The sequence below is a fragment of the Argiope bruennichi genome, chromosome 10, assembly GCF_947563725.1.
Source record: "Argiope bruennichi chromosome 10, qqArgBrue1.1, whole genome shotgun sequence".
Lineage (NCBI taxonomy): Eukaryota > Metazoa > Arthropoda > Arachnida > Araneae > Araneidae > Argiope > Argiope bruennichi.
The window spans coordinates 18,505,861-18,525,305 of NC_079160.1; the positions used below are offsets into that span (position 1 = coordinate 18,505,861).

Consider the following 19,445-nt stretch of genomic DNA (forward strand, 5'->3'; position numbering starts at 1 on the left):
CAAAATAATTTAAACCACCGTCTGTTATACCGAATGAAGATATGAATGCTATAACATAAGCTCTATAATTGTTTCTAAAAGAAATTACTTAAAAAAAGTTAGTTGAGCGAAAAGTATTTGTCGTATAATTCAGTTTCGAAATATTTATGAAATGCAATATATTGATGTTAAATATCCCTCAATAAAATGGAATATTTTACTTTTAATTCGTGATCTAATTTTGACTGAAAGTATTGAAGGTCTTCGTCTAAAGAAACTCAATCTCGAACAAATTTCCTCAGACTTTTTATTTTCCAAGAACAGCAGCAAACAGAACTATCAAGTAGTGTAGATGTTATCAACTCCAACAGCATAGCTTTTGTTTATTTTCTTTTAATAAAATGTGTAAATTTCTTTTAATAAAATATTTTCCCAAATTAATCATAAGAGATATTGAATAATTAATAACATAAATAAAGAGAAATATTGAATATCTCTTAAAAATAAAACTTTCTTAAACTTTCATCATAGAATAGAAAAAAAAGGATATTCTTGGGCAAAATTTATCAGACAGATCGACAGTTATTTAGCAATTCATCATGTTTTCAATTTTATTTTCTTACAGAATGAAACAAAATTCCTTTATAAAATTCTTGAATCTAAGCCAGACACATTTTAACGTGTTCTGAATAGAACAAAGACATCTGTTGCTCTTGAACAAAAACAACAAAAATTCAGATTCAGAATGGATAACTTAACCTTGAATATTCCAGTTGGTAAAATACAATGATACATTTAATGCGTTGAAAAAATTGTGAAATAAATTCGTCATTCGCAGATGGTTAGAATCTCATCTGCAGCTGAAAATTTGCATAAAGAATTCGGAAATCAATCAATGTAACATTTGTCGCAATTTGTAACTTGTCAGCTGCTCAGTTTTATTGATTATCTGCAAATGAAAACTGCATTTTTAATGTTTGATCGCTTGTCATATTATTCCATGTTTTCGGTATGTTTTATGACGTTAAAGGATGAATGAAATAAAACAAAACATATATCTTTTATATGTGGCAAGAATTCTAAAAAATGGCAAGTATTTTTTTATTTTTGTGTGTTTAATGATAACTGAATGAATCATAAAAAAGAAAAGAAATATTATTGTAGAAGTCTCACTTTAAAGGTAATTCGATTTCCCATTCAATTATTTCAGAAGCAGATTTAGGCATATTGTGGGCCTTAGTACCGTGCATTATGAGATCCTTTTTTTATAAATTGATCAATTTATAAAAATAATTGTAGCATTAGAAATTTTCTGCAGTGTTTTGCCCATTTCCACAAAAAAAAAAAATCTATTAGTCAAATTATTTGAAAATTATTTCTCGTAAGGTACAATTCATCGATTTTAGATAATAGATTTGCAAATTTAAAATTTGTAAAATAAATAAAATAAGGCATTTTTTCTCCTTATGTAAAAAAATCTTTAAAAAAAAACACAGTTATTTGAATGTTATATATCTGAAAATTTTTTCTTTCGTAGTTTTAGATAGAAAATTTGAATTGATTGAAACTGATTTTAAATCATTTAAATATCATCGCTATAATAAATTGAACTGAACGATGAATTAAAATAAAGAAATAGCAGTTGAAAAATTAAAGCATAAAAAAGTTACTTGCGCCTATTTATGAATGACAACAATTTCGAAACGATATAGAAAATATTTTTTTTTCAGAAATTGTGACGGAATTCATATTTAATTTAATTACTATCATCTAACCTTTGATAGATAACAGCCGTAAGCTCAAAAGATTAAAAATTATTTAATGGAAAGAATAAAAATTTTCCTTGTAGAGACAGACATAACATTTATTCTATTATTCGTTATTAAATAATTATGTAAAAACAAAAGAAACGACTAAAAGGAAGCAAATTTAGCAGGATTTTATATCGGGTTTATTTTTGAATCAAATTTAATTTAATAAATAAATAAGGTACAATTTGCAGTTAATCTCATTTGAATAACGAATATAATCTTAAAATTATAGCTATAATGGCTATCAGGGATACACTATTTATCGTTTGCCTGGAATGAAAAATAAAAGTTCATAAAATTCCATGTCTGTATCAGTTTTTTTATTGCCTCTAGCAAGTTTAATATCATTTCTTCCTCGCAAATATTCCATCGTAACAATCCTCCAGTTGCCCGAAGCTACAATTTGAACGTTTCTTTTAAAATGCTTTTCTACTTTTACGAATTTTTCCTGAACGATTTGATCGATATTTATAGTTCTTTCCATCAATAACTTCCAATTAGCGACACTTTCTCCTGTCTCTGCTTGACCTTCATGCCAGGTGAATTTATAGCTGTGAAAAATTGGTTTAACATATGCGATACCGCCTTGACAAGCAATAACAATACTTTTCTTTGTATCACTTAAAAAAAAAAAGTAGAGTATCGTATGTTTATGGCCAGACGATATATCTTGTTACATCCGTCTCTACATATTAGATGAAAGGTAAGTTGGTTATTTGCATGGAAATGTTATGTTCCTTCTATGCAAATGGATGTCATTTAACTCTGCAGGATTATATGAAATGAAATATCAGTAGGAGGAAAGCAACATTTTACACAAATCATTGGATTTCTTTCTTACTTTTTTCTGAACATATAATGAGCAATATGTACCTTAACTGCAACTGCAACCGTTTCGAATGACATCAGCTAAGAATACATTTAAACTCTTGTCACTCATATTAGGAGATTCGAGCTAATTAGGAAAATTGCTTCTTTGTATTGTTCTTATTCGACCTGTGTCTTCTTCAGAGGATGTAATGGGGAAAAAAAATGGGAAAAAATAATCAAAAAGCAAATTAAGAATATAAAGATACTAGTTTTCAAAAGGTGCATTCTGCTAATGCAGAAATAAAATACCTCTATAAAAAAATGGGTAAATACAGGTAACATTATTGTTGGCTATATACCGCTATCTTGAGGAATTTGCAATAATTTTGAAAATACAAAAGCAATTTTACTGCCGTCTCCAAATTATTTAAAAATTCTTTTAATGAAAACTGAATTAAAATTCAGATGTTTCCATTCCATGAGAGAATAGAATATGTAATTGGTAAATGCCAATATATTAAAAAAAAGGAATTAAAATCCACGTTCTGGTTTATATTATTCCAAAATCAAAAAAATTCTGGGAAAAAATGATTATTCAGCAGTTTTGCACAACTTATAATGCTAGTCGCTACGAGATTCAATATCAGATTATGAAATCTACAGTTGTTCTGAACGAAGAAAGGAACAAACAAATTTTTACAAGCAAGTTAAAGTAGAAATTCTTTTATCTTTGAATTAACAGATTTTATATTTGAAACTAAACGATTTTTTGTTTAAAATTAAATGAAGATTTAAGTAAAGATAAATACTTCACTTAATAAATTAAGTAATGCAAAGATGGTATCTTTATTTTTCAAAGAAGCTTTCTTTTATTTTTTACGGAAGAACATATTTTCAAATCTATTGAAGAAAAAATTAGAAATAAATTTTCTATTCTATTAAAAAATTAATATTGCACGTATGATGATTTTGATAAATGGAAGGAAATCTGAGATCCTTAGACCTAATGATGCTTATAAAATACAGACATAAGCATCAGGTACTTTACAATGGTTTGGTTAAATGTTATTGAAAATCATAAAGTCGAGCATTTTTTGTCCTAAATACACTGAATTATCAATATGAGAACTAGCTACCATTTTTCTTGTCACCTTTTATTAATTCTTGCTATGCGGAACCTCGTAATATGAGAATCCAGAGTACACAAATTGAAATGGTACGGAAAATCTCTCTCTTGAAGACATGATGGAAGAGAGAGAACCTGTATTTTCATGAAACAATATCTTGTTAAAAATATTCGAAACAATTTTAGAATTTACTGTTCATCAGAGCTGAATTGGGATAAATGGAGGTCCTTGCGATTAAAATTATTTGAAAAGAAATTCCTAAAATCCATGGTGCACAGTATACGAGAAATGTCTTCTTAGAACAAAATATGCGTTAAAAAGAATTGTTAAAAAATATGGACGAAATATAAAGTCCCACACACGTAGGAAAGGTAATAATGCAATCTAAAATTAGAAAATATAAATCAATTATTACAAGCTTTTAATAATTGCATTTAAATGTGAGTAACGTAGAAAAAGTGTCTTGAGTTTCAGATTTTAATATTCATTGGAGGATGGGAAGTAAGATATTTACCAGGAAACACAGCACGATTAACCCCTATCTATGAAGCCCAAGTGTGACTCGTGCATTCAATTATTGTAATTTCAAATTTATTATTTAAAACTAAGCCATTTACAGATGTTATAATTAAAGACAAAAATGACAGTTAATCCATAAACATCTCAGATATTATATGGATTCTTAGTTGAATCAAAACGACTCATTTTCAGGACAGAATGTCTCAACTAATTTCAAAAGGGAGAAAGATGTATGACATGAAGTTGAACCCAAACGTGAAGATATTACTAATCGCTTCCTAAAACTCTTCTAAGGGGTTCTTCATAGAGGTTTTGACATGCATTCAAGATTTTTTTTTTTTAAAATCGTTCTTCCGTTTCATCTTTTTGGTAAGACTGCTGTGTAATGGGACTATCCAGTTTCATCGTTAGATAAAAATAATAATCCAGCAAAAATGTTATCTGAAATAGGTTAAAAAAAATTCCAAAGTCATTATGGTGTCACTTCCTGCGCTGGTGTCATCCGGTGAGGAAGAATTCTAGAGACACCACAATGACCAAAACAAGTCGCCGATTCGGATGGGACCACCTTGAAAACCCAAATAATGGCATATTTAAATTAGGTTCCAGGGAAACCGTGTCGAACACGGAACATCTCCGGTGGCAGTGTTCGTGGTGAGAGGGTTATCGGAAGTTTTCTCATGTCGTCTGCTCACCTAATTAGTCCCCTCCACACGGCAAGGTCGCTCGCACAAGGTCCACTCTTGCATGAAATGCTGCTGCACAAAACAAAGAAGATGGTCGTTCAACTAGGGGGAATGAGACGGGAAAGGGTATGGTTTGGTGATCGGACACCTAACCATACCATCGGATGTGAGTAATATTATGTGTGTCGTGTTCTTTTGCATGAATAGTTAAGACGGGAAAGTACTCAAGTTGCTCATTTCGAATGAGGATATGCAGATGTTAAAATTAAAACATCCATAACAAGAAATCTTTGGGTTGCAGGAGATGTGGGAGAACAAATTCATGTTCAAATAGAACCATTTTCAGACTAATAATATAAGGTGAATGCCTTGATACCACACAACTTTGCAACAGGTAATTGCTGTATATATATAAAAGAAAAACACTTCAAGAGTTAAGCGAACTAATAAATAAAGGAGAATTCCAAAGCTTTACTGTGGAAAAGACAGTAACTGTATTAATTTGAAAGATACATACTTCAAGAATCGAATGTAAACATCACACATGTTCCTTAAACTTTCCTTTTATTACATCAGGCTTTTAATGCACGTCTTTCCAAACATTCTGTAAAAACGTATTCGCCAAGGCTGGCAATAACAGGTGTGATAAGGATATTCAAAATAGTGATATAGTTCGGCATAGAGAAATATACACTTAATTTTCTACAAACTACTACTAAACAAAATTACAAGAAAAGCAATTTGAGTATCGTGATGGTCAAGGAAGAGTTCTCTATCGCTGTCAACTGATCAGCTCATTTATCGATGCAATTAATAATATAGTGCTTCCATTCCCAATAATTTGTACAGATAGTTTGGCAAAAAATGCAAGACGGACTTGAATATAGCAAAAGAAGCATATATTTACAAGTAATATTAGCTGGTGTGATAGAATTATTGATGATTGTTGAACATGGAAAATATAACATTCATGAAATGCGTTCTACAAACCGTCACTAAAAAAAGTGCAACAGAATGCAATATAGATATTGTAATCGCTGAGGGAAGACTATCTTTCTCTGCCAAATGGTCAATCTATCGATGTAATTACATTTTATTGAGGTACTGCATCCATTTCAATCACTAATTTGAAGTAATTGCATTGAAAATTTGGCAACAATTGCACTACAGTCTTCTGGATGCCATGCAAATCAGTGGGAACGGTCTTCCCCAAACTTTCTCGCGTACTCTCTAATGAAGGTGTTACCTAGAAAACGCCTTGGATGGCAATGACGTCAATAGTTACGAAATACTAACCTTTGGCGTAAAGTTAGCATTTTTACTGAATTTTTCGTGTGATCCTTGGCGAGTTATTTGGCGATTAATCTTTAACATGCCGTTAAGAGTAGCCGAAAATAGAATCTATGTTTAAGACGCGTTTTTTCTCAACCAATTAAAACAAGAATTTGACACAGAATTACAATTGTAGTCACAAAATGCCATACTAAATTTGATTTATTTAAGTCATTAAGTTTCTGAGTTATCACGCTTACATGTTTCTGAAAGTACAGACCGACAGACGGTCAACCGATTGTTGGATTTGGCTGAAAATTTGATAAATGTCTACAATATAGATGTTAAATCTGTGCACCGAATTTTATCTATCTAGATATCTTCCTTTTGTAGCAATCGTGTTAACTTATATTCAAATAGCTGGACAGACAGACTTCCCTTCAATGGATTTTATTTAAAATTTGATAGAATGCGAATTTGGTGTAAAGACCGTAAACAAAATTTCATCTGTATAGCTCAAAATAGTTTTGAGCTATGTTTGTCACAGACAGACGGACATTTTCCAAAAATGTGTTTTTCGAACTCAGGGAAATCTAAAACGTGGAAATTCGACAAAACGTGAATTCGAATTTTTTTTGACGATTACAATACTTTTTCTATAATACAATATACCAGAAAGTAAAAAAGAGGGTACTTTGAAGATTTATAATGTCTGCATTCAAAATATGAGTTTTTTTAAGTATGAATCTTTCAAGTAATTAATCAAGCTATTTATTTTGACTCCGTTATGTATTTGTGAAGACTGTGCGAGAATCCGAGTTTGATGCTAGCTTAATAGGAGATATAACATTATAAAAGAAAATTCTATCCTTCTATTCAAACAGGTTTCAGAAAGGTTTCATTTCTGTCCTTGTAGCACGAAAGTAGTAGGCAGCTTACGTAATAACGTGCATTCTGCGAGGCAATTCGGAATTTCAGCTGTTCGATTCGCAAAAAGATTATTTTATTATGAACGACAATCGAAAAAGTGATCATGTTAACATAAACTTGAAATTATTATGATAACATAATATATTTTTTTTACTATTAATTCCATTTAAAAAAATGCAATACATAATCAAAAGAAACTGTGAAATAAAAATGTTTAATTGACTTATGCTGATTTTCCAGTATCACAGAAAATACCAAGAAAGATTAAGATGACTGGATGGGTAATCTGGGCTTTAGAATAGAAAACTGGCTATTTCAGGCATAATTCCGAAAATTCTTCATTTATGTGTTCATACATGCTAAATATATTATTATGATCCAACTTTTGATTTTAGAGTATTATGAATATTTGGAGAATGGAAAATTGCCACAGTTCTATCTTTGTCATCTGACCTCAATTCAAAACTATAATGCTCTTACCCAATAATCTTACTACAGATTATAAGTTTGATCCTATTTTGGAAAATCAAAAAACGGACAATTCCATACCAAGGTGAAAGCGAAGATGAGTGAAAGGTCAGTGATTGACCACTTTGTGGCTAGGGGCCAATTGCCTCGAAGAGGATGTCCGTTTGTTCAGTGTTATGGACGGACTATGCTAAAGATAGCAGTCAACCACAGCAAATCTGCCGATACTGCTATGTTCAGTGGTCGGCTGTAACAAGAAATTCCTTATCATCTTATAGTGGGAATTTGAAGACGTCTGTATGTACTATATAGCTCTGCATTTGTGTCATCATTATTCTATTAGACTTTGAACTAAAGAATAGTCTAATTTTTTTCATATAGAGATTTACATGTTTTTAAAGCATGCATATAGTCTTTGAATAACAAATTAAAAATTAGTAATATTCGATACAACTAAAAAAAAAAAAATTCTGTAATAAGTATCTAAAGAAAACTATACTTAAATTTGACAAAAAAGAAAGTGATAATTTTTGAAACAGATATAGAGCAATTTTTTACAGTTTGGGGCACGAGAAAAATATAATCTATCCAATGAAGCATTACAGCTTTTTAGTTTTTTTTTCCTTTCTTGAAGACTAAGTTTTTAAACAAAAAATGAATTAAAACTTTCTCTTGTTTTCTTTTCGTTGCGTGGTATCAAATTGCTATATTTTCAACAACAATTAATTAATTTTTCTTGAGACATCAATTATGTATCGACATTCTTTATTGAAACTAATTCCAACCTCTTACAGTGGCAAATAATTCATCCAATACACGCAATCCATGCAGCCATTCCAACAGTTAAAAGGTCATTACTTCCTAGTACTAATCAAAAGTTCATTCTTTTTTTTTTTTTTTAATATAATTCTGTTAAACTTCGATAACGAGACTGGCAACAAATAAAAGATTCTTTTAAGAATACCACAAAACAGATCCGGGAAATGCATAAAGAAAGATTGATGCTGGAGGCGTGGCTTCAGAGTAAAGTTCTTTGAAAAATGTTCTATGAAAAAATGTAGTAATGGGGAATATAAGGGGGATGGCTTAGACGATCAATTGATCAGCGACGAGTTACGGTGGTTGATTTCAAGGTCATATCTAATTCGATGCTATTACAAATGTGACAATTAGCCATTTATAAAAGCATTGGAAGGTATTTTGATTGACTCATATTTGTTGGTGGCGTGGTAGGGAATAGATTATTTGTTTCGAAAGTGGTGTAAGTTCACTAAGAAAAAGCGACGAATAAGTAATTTAATATTTAGAATTCTTTTTATTTGATAAAAAATTTGGAACTTGAGATATAATGTTGGGAACTTGAGATACAGCTAACTGAAAATTCATGATAAATTCATTTTAGTCATGAAAATTCATAAATAAAATTTACTTAAAATTTTTTTAATCGATTGTCCATATTTAATTTAATTATAAAAAACCAAATAATAAAAATTTGATGCATTTTATACTTAAATTCGTTAGAAATTAAAAAACAAAAAACAAACATCCGCTGTATTTTTTTTAAAGAGAGGTTTGACTTTGAACTTCCTTCCTTTGATTGAAGTTTATATAGAAGTAATTTGTGAGCAATTTTTTGCTAAGTACTAAAAATGGCAAAATTGCTTTTTCCTGGCCATTTTTAAAACAAAATTAGTCTCCATTTGATAACATTGTGGTGCCGGACATTTAACTGTATTTTTTTAATTACAAAATAAGTAAGATAATAAACAGAAATGCTTAGAAAGTATTGATAAAGTCAATAAATGAAAAATAAAAATTATTCCAAGAAACTTCTTACGCAATTAGTAAACTAAATTGTTCCCTTCAAATCAGAAGAAAAAAGCACTTTGTTTAGTTTTGTTGCAAAGCTAATATGCAGATGATAAGTTCTTTCAAATTATAAAGGTAACTTCTTTTGTAATGGATCTACTTACTATTCGCTTCAAACAGCTAAAATAAGTTTAGAGAGTCCGAAGGCTTTCAAACTTATCTTAGATCTTTTCAACCTCATTCAACCTTTCTATGTACGAAGGGTTTCACGAATATACAGTTGAAAAATAACTCGATTCTATATTCCAGTTTTCATTTACCTTGGGGGTATAACAAGGATGGTTTGCATATCTTGGCAGTTTTTTCGAAGACAGGATATTACGTCCTGTGTAAGAAACATCCTGTCTTCTTCCACAGGACGGTGGCATTTTGTGACTGTGTGTGTGTGCAAACAAGGCACTCATATTATCTAGAATGGGGGTGATATCTTTATGAATTAATGGCATTCAAAGTTGTGGGAGAGATAAACAATGTGGATTCGTGTTTCCAAGGATGTTCTTTACGGAATCACCTAAAAAGCTCATTAAATCGAAAGTTCATACAATCACTGTTTCTTAAGGATAACTACTCATAAAAGAGTAAATCCTTTACCAAAAACTGTTTTCCAAATATGTTATTTTCTTCAGAAACTCTTATGAAAAAGGCACTCTAAGCCATTTTATACAGTGAGCTATATCCTGGGGGTGCAATTAAGTCAAGGACGCCTAAAAAATTTATTATCTTGTTTTTATTTTAATTTTAAAATATTAAATAAATAAAAAAAATCTAAAAATATCTAATTATAATTTTAAAAGAAAAACGGGTAGGACTTGTAATGAGATACTCATCGATTTTGTAATATTACACAAGCATTTCAGTCTTATGCTATAATAAAAGTGCATTCTTTGTGTCAATTAAATTAATTTAAAATTACCAAATAAAATACTAAGTATTTATAAATGCATTTTGTAATAATTGAAATATTATCTTGCTGTATTTTTATATTTAATGAATATATAGAAGAGTATTGAAAACATATTTTTTTATATAACATTATCATTAAAATTAATATTATATATAATTAGAGATGGCTGAAGATGGCTTACTAAATACTGCTTTAACCCTTTAAAGGGCCATTTTTTTCTAGTCATATTATGTTAAAATATTTTCAGGCTTGAAATTAGAATAAGAAAAGAGATTCATTTAGCATATTAGATAAATTTAATTTGATTCATTAATTAACTTAGTTAATTAATAATTTAGTAACCAATCAAAACACATCATTTTGTCTGAGATAAAGAACTATAGCATCTAAGTTTCTGACTTACTAAAAAAAAATGTCAGAACTTATGCCAACCTACATAATTTCATACAAAGATTGATAAGTTTGGTGGGAAGCATACTTCCCAAGGCCCTAGAAAGGGTTAAAAAGGCAATTATTTAAAAAAGTGTAAATATTAATAAACAAGCCTCTTTTATTCGCAATTATTTCAATAAGTAGGTTTTCTAGGTATTCATTTTTTTTTTTTTTTTTGACAAATAGCGTTGTAATTCCTAGTTACTTCTCTAATAGGGCACCTAATTACTCTAGCCTTGAGGGTTTAAATTTATTTAGTCCTAAATCCATTGAATATTAATAGCGAATATATACCACTTTTAAAATAAATGATTCAAATAATTTTGTTAAATAACCTTGTTCTGTTGCCAGACAAGATCAAAATCTACAATAAGAAGTGAATTCTCTTTCAATTCCAGGAATCTGCGACGATATTTATAATAATTCTTATCTCAGGCCACAGTCTTGCAGGCAGAATTTTAGCAACTCATTTGCTGCGATTAACAAACTGAAAAAAATCTCACCGAAGGATCTCTCGAGAATTTTCCCCACCCATTCCGAGTAATTACGGTTGCAGTAGCATGCAATGTGCATTCGGAATGGATGTAAGAATTTTATTTTGTCTTCCATTCATCCAGAGAAATAGATCTATTAACTATATTTTTCTCCCAGTAATTGTGTGACGAAGCACAAAGAGATCAGATAAAGATTGTTATGGATTGGGCGGTTTTCGACGATGATAGCAGCTGTTATATTCAACAGTTGTTGTAGTGGGATGAATTGCAGGAAAGGTTTTAAAAATGATACCAATTTATTTACATTGAATGTTACAGAGAGACATCATTTATTAGCCGTGAGCTAGAAAATCAGGGAACATATAAATAAATTGAGTTCGAGGCAAAATACGAATGGTAGCATCGTCATTGAAGAGCATGAGTGCGAACTTTGAATTAAAAAGAAACTTTTCTTCTAGAACAAGGAACAAGAAAAGAAATTTCTGCTTTTCTTACCCCAAAATCAAACGCCATAGTAGAACGATTGAATAGAACAGTTTTACAAACCGCTAGATGCCTTTTAATTCAATTTGAATTGTCACTTTACTTTTAGCCAGAAGCAATAAATTGTGCTACTTACATTCGCAAATGAATTTTTATGTTTTACGGAGCAAATTTAAGATTATAGTCTTCCAACATAGATTTTGGCAATCAAGAAATTTGGACAAAGCATTTTTCAGCCATTCTCTTCATATCTTCTACATGATTTTTACTTTATTGTGTATAAAGGTATTATTATCGTTGAAAAATTTGACCGCGAGATTATGATTCCTCATTTCAGTGCTCAATCAGTTCTAAAAATTTATTTTTGGAATTATGTCAGCATATTTGTATCTGAACACGATAACTCCAAAATGCTTTCACCTAGACGGATGAAATTCGGTGTATGATCTTTAAATTAAATTTGTAAATATCTATTAATTTTTAAACGAATCCTTATAGAACGATTGTCAGTTTGTCAACGTACAAATGAATTAGAAAATGCAATAATAAATAAATAAATATAAAATTTAGCACAAAATTTTAATATCAAAAATATAGATTTGTAATTTTGAATCAAATGCGTCTACAAATGTGACATTAGACCAAAAGTATACATTTCTGTAAAATTGTCTGTCCGAAGTGTCTGTTTGTCTGTCGACGTACAAGTGAACACAATAACTGCAAAACTGAATGAGTTATAGGTATGAAATTTAGTACACTATTTTAAAATTAAAAGCACAGATTCATATCAAATTTTAAACCAAATTCGTCAACGGTTTAACTGTCTGTCGGTCTGTACATTCGCGCATGTAAAGACGATAACTCAAAAGCGCAGTGACTTAGATATATGATATCTGGCATCTGATCTTGTTGCTAAAATTGTAGTTCTGTGTTAAATTTTGTTTTAATCAGTTAAAAGAAAGAGTTCAAAACTCATACTTGCTTTTTTTTACTATATTATGAAACACAAAATACTTATGCGCGTTGCTCTAAAAACTAAATTTTGAGAAGTCGAAACTTTCACAGTCTCGTCCGAGATCCACAGTTTTTAAGTGTATGTGTGTGTAAGGGATAAATTAATGAGTAAACTTCAAAGAAAATACTCGCACTAGTTTAAAAAAAATTGTCATAAATGAATATATATGAACGAGTGATTATTATTGGCATTATAGAAATGAATTTTACCTCCGTTGTCAATGGATATTCATTGAACTTCTGTGCAAGGTCTGCTTTGTCTAATTGACAGGAAATGGTTTTCAAGTTGCTGGAGACAGTTTGAGTTCCTATTACAAGACGTCGAATTAAATCACTAAGAAGGATTAGCAAACATGCTCAAAATAAATGGGACAAATCGGGAGGTTTTGAAATTTTTATGTGCTTTTAATTATCTTCACTTGTTTCATGTTTGCGAACACGAAACAAGTGAAATATGAACTAGTTTCTTATACTTCCTATAGTGCAAGAGTTTTTAAATTTAGTATACTCATTTGTTATTAACGATAATGTTACTATCTTTATATTTCAAAGTTTAATCGTCAGTTAATCGATTAATATAATTAAATTTTGATCCAATATTCATAAAGTCACTTGATCGTGGTTTTGAGAAAAAATATTTGATTTGAAGATGTTATAATCTTTATAATAATTAATTATAATTTTAAAATTTTAAAGCAGAAAATAATTAAGATAAAAAATTTACCTTATTTTCTTTAAAAATTCTTAAGCTTTATCCTTTTTATATATTGACAAAACTGAATTTTTATTGAATTCGGGAAATTTAACAGTAAAAATAGTGATTTTTCCTTACAAATGACATATTTTCTCTCATACCATTCTACCTAGTAAGAACAGATCTTGATTCTAGCAATTATTTTCACATGGTAATTGGCAAGTAATTTTTCGTCCTACCGATGACTTATTTGAATCTGAATACAAAAACTAATTCTGCAGGTCAATACTTTAAAAATAGAAAATTAGTAAATATTGCCTGAATTTCAAAAAAAAAAAAAAAAAAAAAGTTTTTGCAGATGTTTGAAAAATTAATGTTTATTTATGTCTTCAAGATGAAAATAGTTAAAAATTCTATATTTAAGGGAAAAAATTTTTTGTTTCCTCATGGATTTAAAATAGTCTAGTAATACATAAACTAGAAGAAAATTTATGCATATATTTGATATTATAATGTTTTTTTATTAACATTATCAATAATTATGTATTGAAAGAAATTTTAAGAACTCCATTTAAAATGCAAATGTTTATTATTATTACACTCTTACTGGATTAGTCCTAAAACTATCTCTTTAGAATTTCAAAATGAACGATTTTAATATGCTTACTTTAGTGCTTATCAAATAATCAATGCATTCATTAAACGCATTATGCTTCAAAATGAAACGCTGTAAAAAGCAGACGATTATTTTTGTGCAATTACGAAGCAATTATTAAACGGAATATTTTTCTTTATATATTTCCAGATAATTCAAAAAAACTCTTTATTGGGTACTACAAAGAGCTTCTAGAAAAAAATATTATTAAATATACGTAATGACACAGATTAATAAATCTTCCAATTAGAATTCATTTACAAAAAGGTTTTGAATTTCTAAAAAATGCATTTATCATTTTTTCGAATATAACCCTATGTTTTGTTGACCAATTAATTAGAACTTAAAATATTTATTGAATAAAAACAAATGCATTTGAATTCTAAGTATTAATTTAAAGATGCCAGAAAATATAAATTTCACAACAGATTAAAAAAAAAATAATCTAAACATTTTGCAATGTAGATAAAATGTAAGATAAAGATAAATTGTATTTGTATATTTTAGTGAAATTAAAAACAATTCTTGCAAGAATTAATATAGCTCTTTCAGTATTTTAATCTGGACTATTTGTTTATCAACAAAAAGCTATTTGTGCGTATGTAACAAAGCTGCCTTGTGAAATTCCTAGATCCTTCAGCAAGACAACGGACGGAAACGCACAAGAAAAATAAAAATGAAATCATAACACTCCTGTACTACATGATAAACCGGATATAACACCGCAATCCCCGGATTTGATTCCGACTGGACATGCACGGAATATAATGAAGAAAAAATAAGAAATGGAACAGTCATAGGAAAGGAAACACACTGAAAATGGTATGGGAATCCATCACAGCAAAACAAAAAAATGTATTCATATTTCCTTTCCATGTTCAATACTAAGAAAAAAATTCGCTAAAAAATATCAAATATAAAAAATAAAATAGAATATTAAATTTTACCTTGATGTGATTTTTTCAATGAAACTCGTAATCCGTTTCATTCAAAATTATATTACTTTTTTATGCTGCCATTACATTTCTATGTCATAACTAAAGAAATATGCATTTTTCTATGTATATTTTCTATATATTATTAAAGATCTCTATTTTATTAATTATAGAAATGAATATTTACTTCCTATTTAGCTCATAATTTTTTGAAAAAATTATTGATTCTGCGAATAATAGCTTATTTAAATTCAAATGTTAATTTCTCAAAGAGAAGATTTCGACAGATCTTACATAATTATATTTGTGAAACTGATTATTTTTAATCTACGGGCTGTATTATACATAAAAACAAAGGAACATTTTAAAACATCTTTAATGTTAACTAAAGGGCTATTATATTATAAAAAGTAAAATAGTAATAATATATACGTACAGACAAATGAATAAAATTTGATTATTAAGCTTTTCTTTGTTCTTTGTAAATGTAAGAAAAAGATATTTACAAAGAATTAAAAAAAGAATAATCAAAAATGCAAACGATATTTTTTTTCTTCATTCCAATTATGCATTTAAAAATTTAATAATGTAATTTGTTTAGCTACAGTGGCTCAAAAAATTGAGAGTACACCTTACTTTTACTTCATAAATCCGACTTTCAATATAAATAACACATTACCGGGAAGTGCAAACATGATTTTATTTTTACACATAACAAATGGTTTAATTTAGAGTAAAAATAAAGAAAAATCAACGAAATTCTTCTAAATTGAAAAGTTTCAGAAGCATTTTAAATAAACATACGCAGAATTTTGCCTCAAAAAATTGAGAATACACCAATGAAATTTTTGCAATATCACGCATAGAAATAAAGTCTCACTATTATTGCATGTCTTTTGGCTCTTATAATGGCCTCTAAACGTCATGGTATCGATTTGACCCATTTTTGGTGGTATTTGAAGATATTTTACCCCATTCTTCTTGCGCAACTTGTTTTAAATGGGTTTTGTTTCTAATTTTGTGTTTTTGAACCACTTTTTCGGGTATGGCCCACGATTATTCAATGGCATTGATGTCGGGGTACTGTGGTGGTGGGTGTAACTGCTATTTACAATGAAAAAGACACCATAGTTTGAAGTTACGTGTATTCTGTTTGGGGTCGTTGTCTTACTGGAAAATGAAATATCCATCTAAATCCAAATTTTTAGCACTTTTCTTTAGATTGCTGCGAAGTATATCAAAGTAAACCGTATCATTTATAATGCCATCTATAAAAATTAAATTTCCTACCCCGGATGAAGCCACGTAACCTCAAATCATCACGGAGTCATCATCCTGTTTAACTGTAGGATGTAAATTTTTTGGATACAAAGCAGTATTAGGTTTTCTCCGTACAGTAAGATGGTTGTCACTGCCAAAAATGTTGAGGTTTCTTTCATTACTAAATATAGATTTCTTCCAAAGGTTATTGGTCTTCAATTCATGAGTTTTTGCAAACTTCAAATGCTTTTTCTGAATTTGCAAGCTGATGAACGGTTTCTCTCTAACAATACTACTTTTATATCCAGCTTGTCTAATGGCATTTAGCACAGTTTAAGCACTTACACTTCTGCCTACACTTCTGATTTGAAAAGTTTCTGCAATAAGTTGGATGAACAATATGGTAGCAGCAATCTAAAGGAAAGTGGTAAAAATTTGGGTTTAGATGGAAATTCCATTTTCCAGCAAGACAACGACCCCAAACAGAATGCACATAATGTCAAAATATGATGTCTTTTTCGTTATAAACAACAGTTACACACACCACCACAGTACCCTGATATCAATGCCATTGAATATTCGTGGGCCATACTCGAAAAAGTGGTTCAAAAATACAAAATTAGAAACAAAACCCATCTAAAACAAGTGGTGCAAGAAGAATGGGGTAAAATATCTTCAGATACCACCAAAAATTGATCGAATCGGTACCATGACATTTAGAGGACATTATAAGAGCCAAAAGACATGCAAATTAATAGTGGCACTTTGGTTCTATGCATGATATTGCAAAAATTTCATTGGTGTATTCTCAATTTTTTGAGGCAAAATTCTGCGTATGTTTATTTAAAATGCTTCTGAAAATTTTCAATTTAGAAATTTTTCGTTGATTTTTCTTTATTTTTGCTCTAAATGAAACCATTTGTTATGTGTAAAAATAAAAACAAGTTTGCACTTCCCGGTAATGTGTTATTTATATTGAAAGTCGCATTTATCAAGTAAACGTAAGGTGTACTCTCAATTTTTTGAGCCACTGTATATCACAATGGCAATCATAAAAATGACCCATGATTAGTTGTTAAAAGCTAATCGTTATTTAGAGAAATGTTTATAAAAATTAACTCATAAATAAAGATATATTACAAGTTGAAAAAGCATAAGCATCGTAACAAAAAGGGAGTTATATATAATGCATTTAATCAAAGAATAAAAAGTATAAAATACATTTAGCATATATAGATTGCCAGGAGACCGTAAAAAATATATATTATCTTAATTTATCACATTTTTAATGTAAAGAGCAAAATATGCATAATGTATATGTAACAATGAAGAAAAATATTTTAAGAATATCATCTTGTTTTATTTATATAAGCCTCTCAGTAAGAATCTTATTCTCGAAATTATATTATTCAAATTAATAATCACAAGAGTAATTAATTTTCTTATTTTCTAACTAAGAACAGAAGATAAATGTATCCCTACTGATAAATTTATTCCAGAATTTTATGCAGTTTTATAGTTTTTATGTAAATTACACATGTCAAATACCATTCAACCAAATAGTCAAAAAATGAAAGAACAAATTTGAAAATCGAATATTGCTTTAGGATTTTACTTCTTTACATGTCATTCTCACCGATTTGTAGTATCAATGATTTTTCATGCAATTTTTTATGAATTACCAAAAAAGCTCATGGAATCGAAAGTTTATTCACTGAAATATCAACATAGATTCTTATTATGAATTTATTTTGAAGCATAGTGTAGTAACAATGAACTGTAAGTGAGAGTTTAAGAAATCTTCTGGAAGCGGTTATAGTTTATGATAATTATAATAATAATAATTTACTTTAAAAAAATTCCATGATTTTATTTCAGAGAAAAATGCAATCTAAACCTACATTTACCACAAAAAAAATCAATTCATGAAATGCGACAAATTAATATTTATTTCCCGTATAAAAATTTTAAGAATTTAAAACCTTCTAATCAAAATGATACTAAATATTGAATTTATAAAATAATTTAAAAATTTTTTATAAAAAACGAACTCTCTTAGAATGCATTAAATGTTAAAGGCCTTGCAGGCTGACCTTGCTCTTTGTCATTAAACCGCTGCTGATAGAAGATAGTATTTAAAGCAAGGGAAGGAATCTTTCTTCCATTGACACATATTTGAGATGAAGACGTAAATCCTCTTTTATTAGAGCGATGAATCAAACATGAATGGAACAGTAGCAAAAACAGAACAGGATTAAAAAAAAAAAAGAAAGAAAAAAATATAAGAACAAAGCTGAAAGAAATGCCTCAGATGCATTGTTTGCTTTTGCTTTCGTTCCATTCGTATGTAATCAAGACAACTATTTCTGTTCATTCGTTCTCGAATACGATTTCAGAATTCTTAATCGTTTTCGAAATAACGAAATAGCTGCTTTTTTTTTATCGTTTGCAGATAATTGAGATTTCATTTGGAAGGACGAATGCAAGTTGCTTTCTTAATCAAAAATATTTCGCACAAAAGTATAAATAAGTTAATAAAAATATCGAACAGATTTAATCAAAGCAAAGCATTATTTATTGTCAAACTGCAGTGTTATTTTTTTTCTTCATTTGCGAGGTTGCCATAAAATTTATTATACCTACTGTCGCCTTAGGTTGCCAAAGAAAAAAAAGAAAAATATATAGCTGTTAATAAAATATTTTTATATCACATAGAGACCGAAACTATCATGCAATAATGAAAAAAAAAAATCGATTACTTTAGTGAGAAGAATTATAATTCTTGCTTTTATTTTCTATCCTCCAGTATTTTCTATTACACTATTCTGAGAATTAATCGATTAATTTCGTATGACAGAGCAATTTTCCAACACGAAATTATTTTAGGTCCTTTTGATTTACTTTCTCTTTCTACGTAAACTTTATATGAGTATTAAAAATACTGAAATTAATTTACTCCGGGTAATTAAACTGAGTACATAAGTTTTGAAGTTCAATCATCGCTCACACAAATCCAATCAAAAATTAATAAGTTGATTTTCAAACTTCATTTGAATTGATTGAAGGGATAAGTTGTTTTTATAATGGAATTTTTTTTAAGAGC

General features: G+C 29.1%; 1 long non-coding RNA gene across 1 annotated transcript; it reads left to right on the forward strand.

The window, feature by feature from the left end:
* Positions 1–1,060: 1,060 nt before the first annotated feature.
* LOC129987895 (uncharacterized) lies at positions 1,061–15,093 on the forward strand. The gene is made up of 2 exons (XR_008785611.1): positions 1,061–1,159; positions 14,779–15,093. It is a non-coding gene; the product is annotated as an uncharacterized LOC129987895 (long non-coding RNA).
* Positions 15,094–19,445: the final 4,352 nt, after the last annotated feature.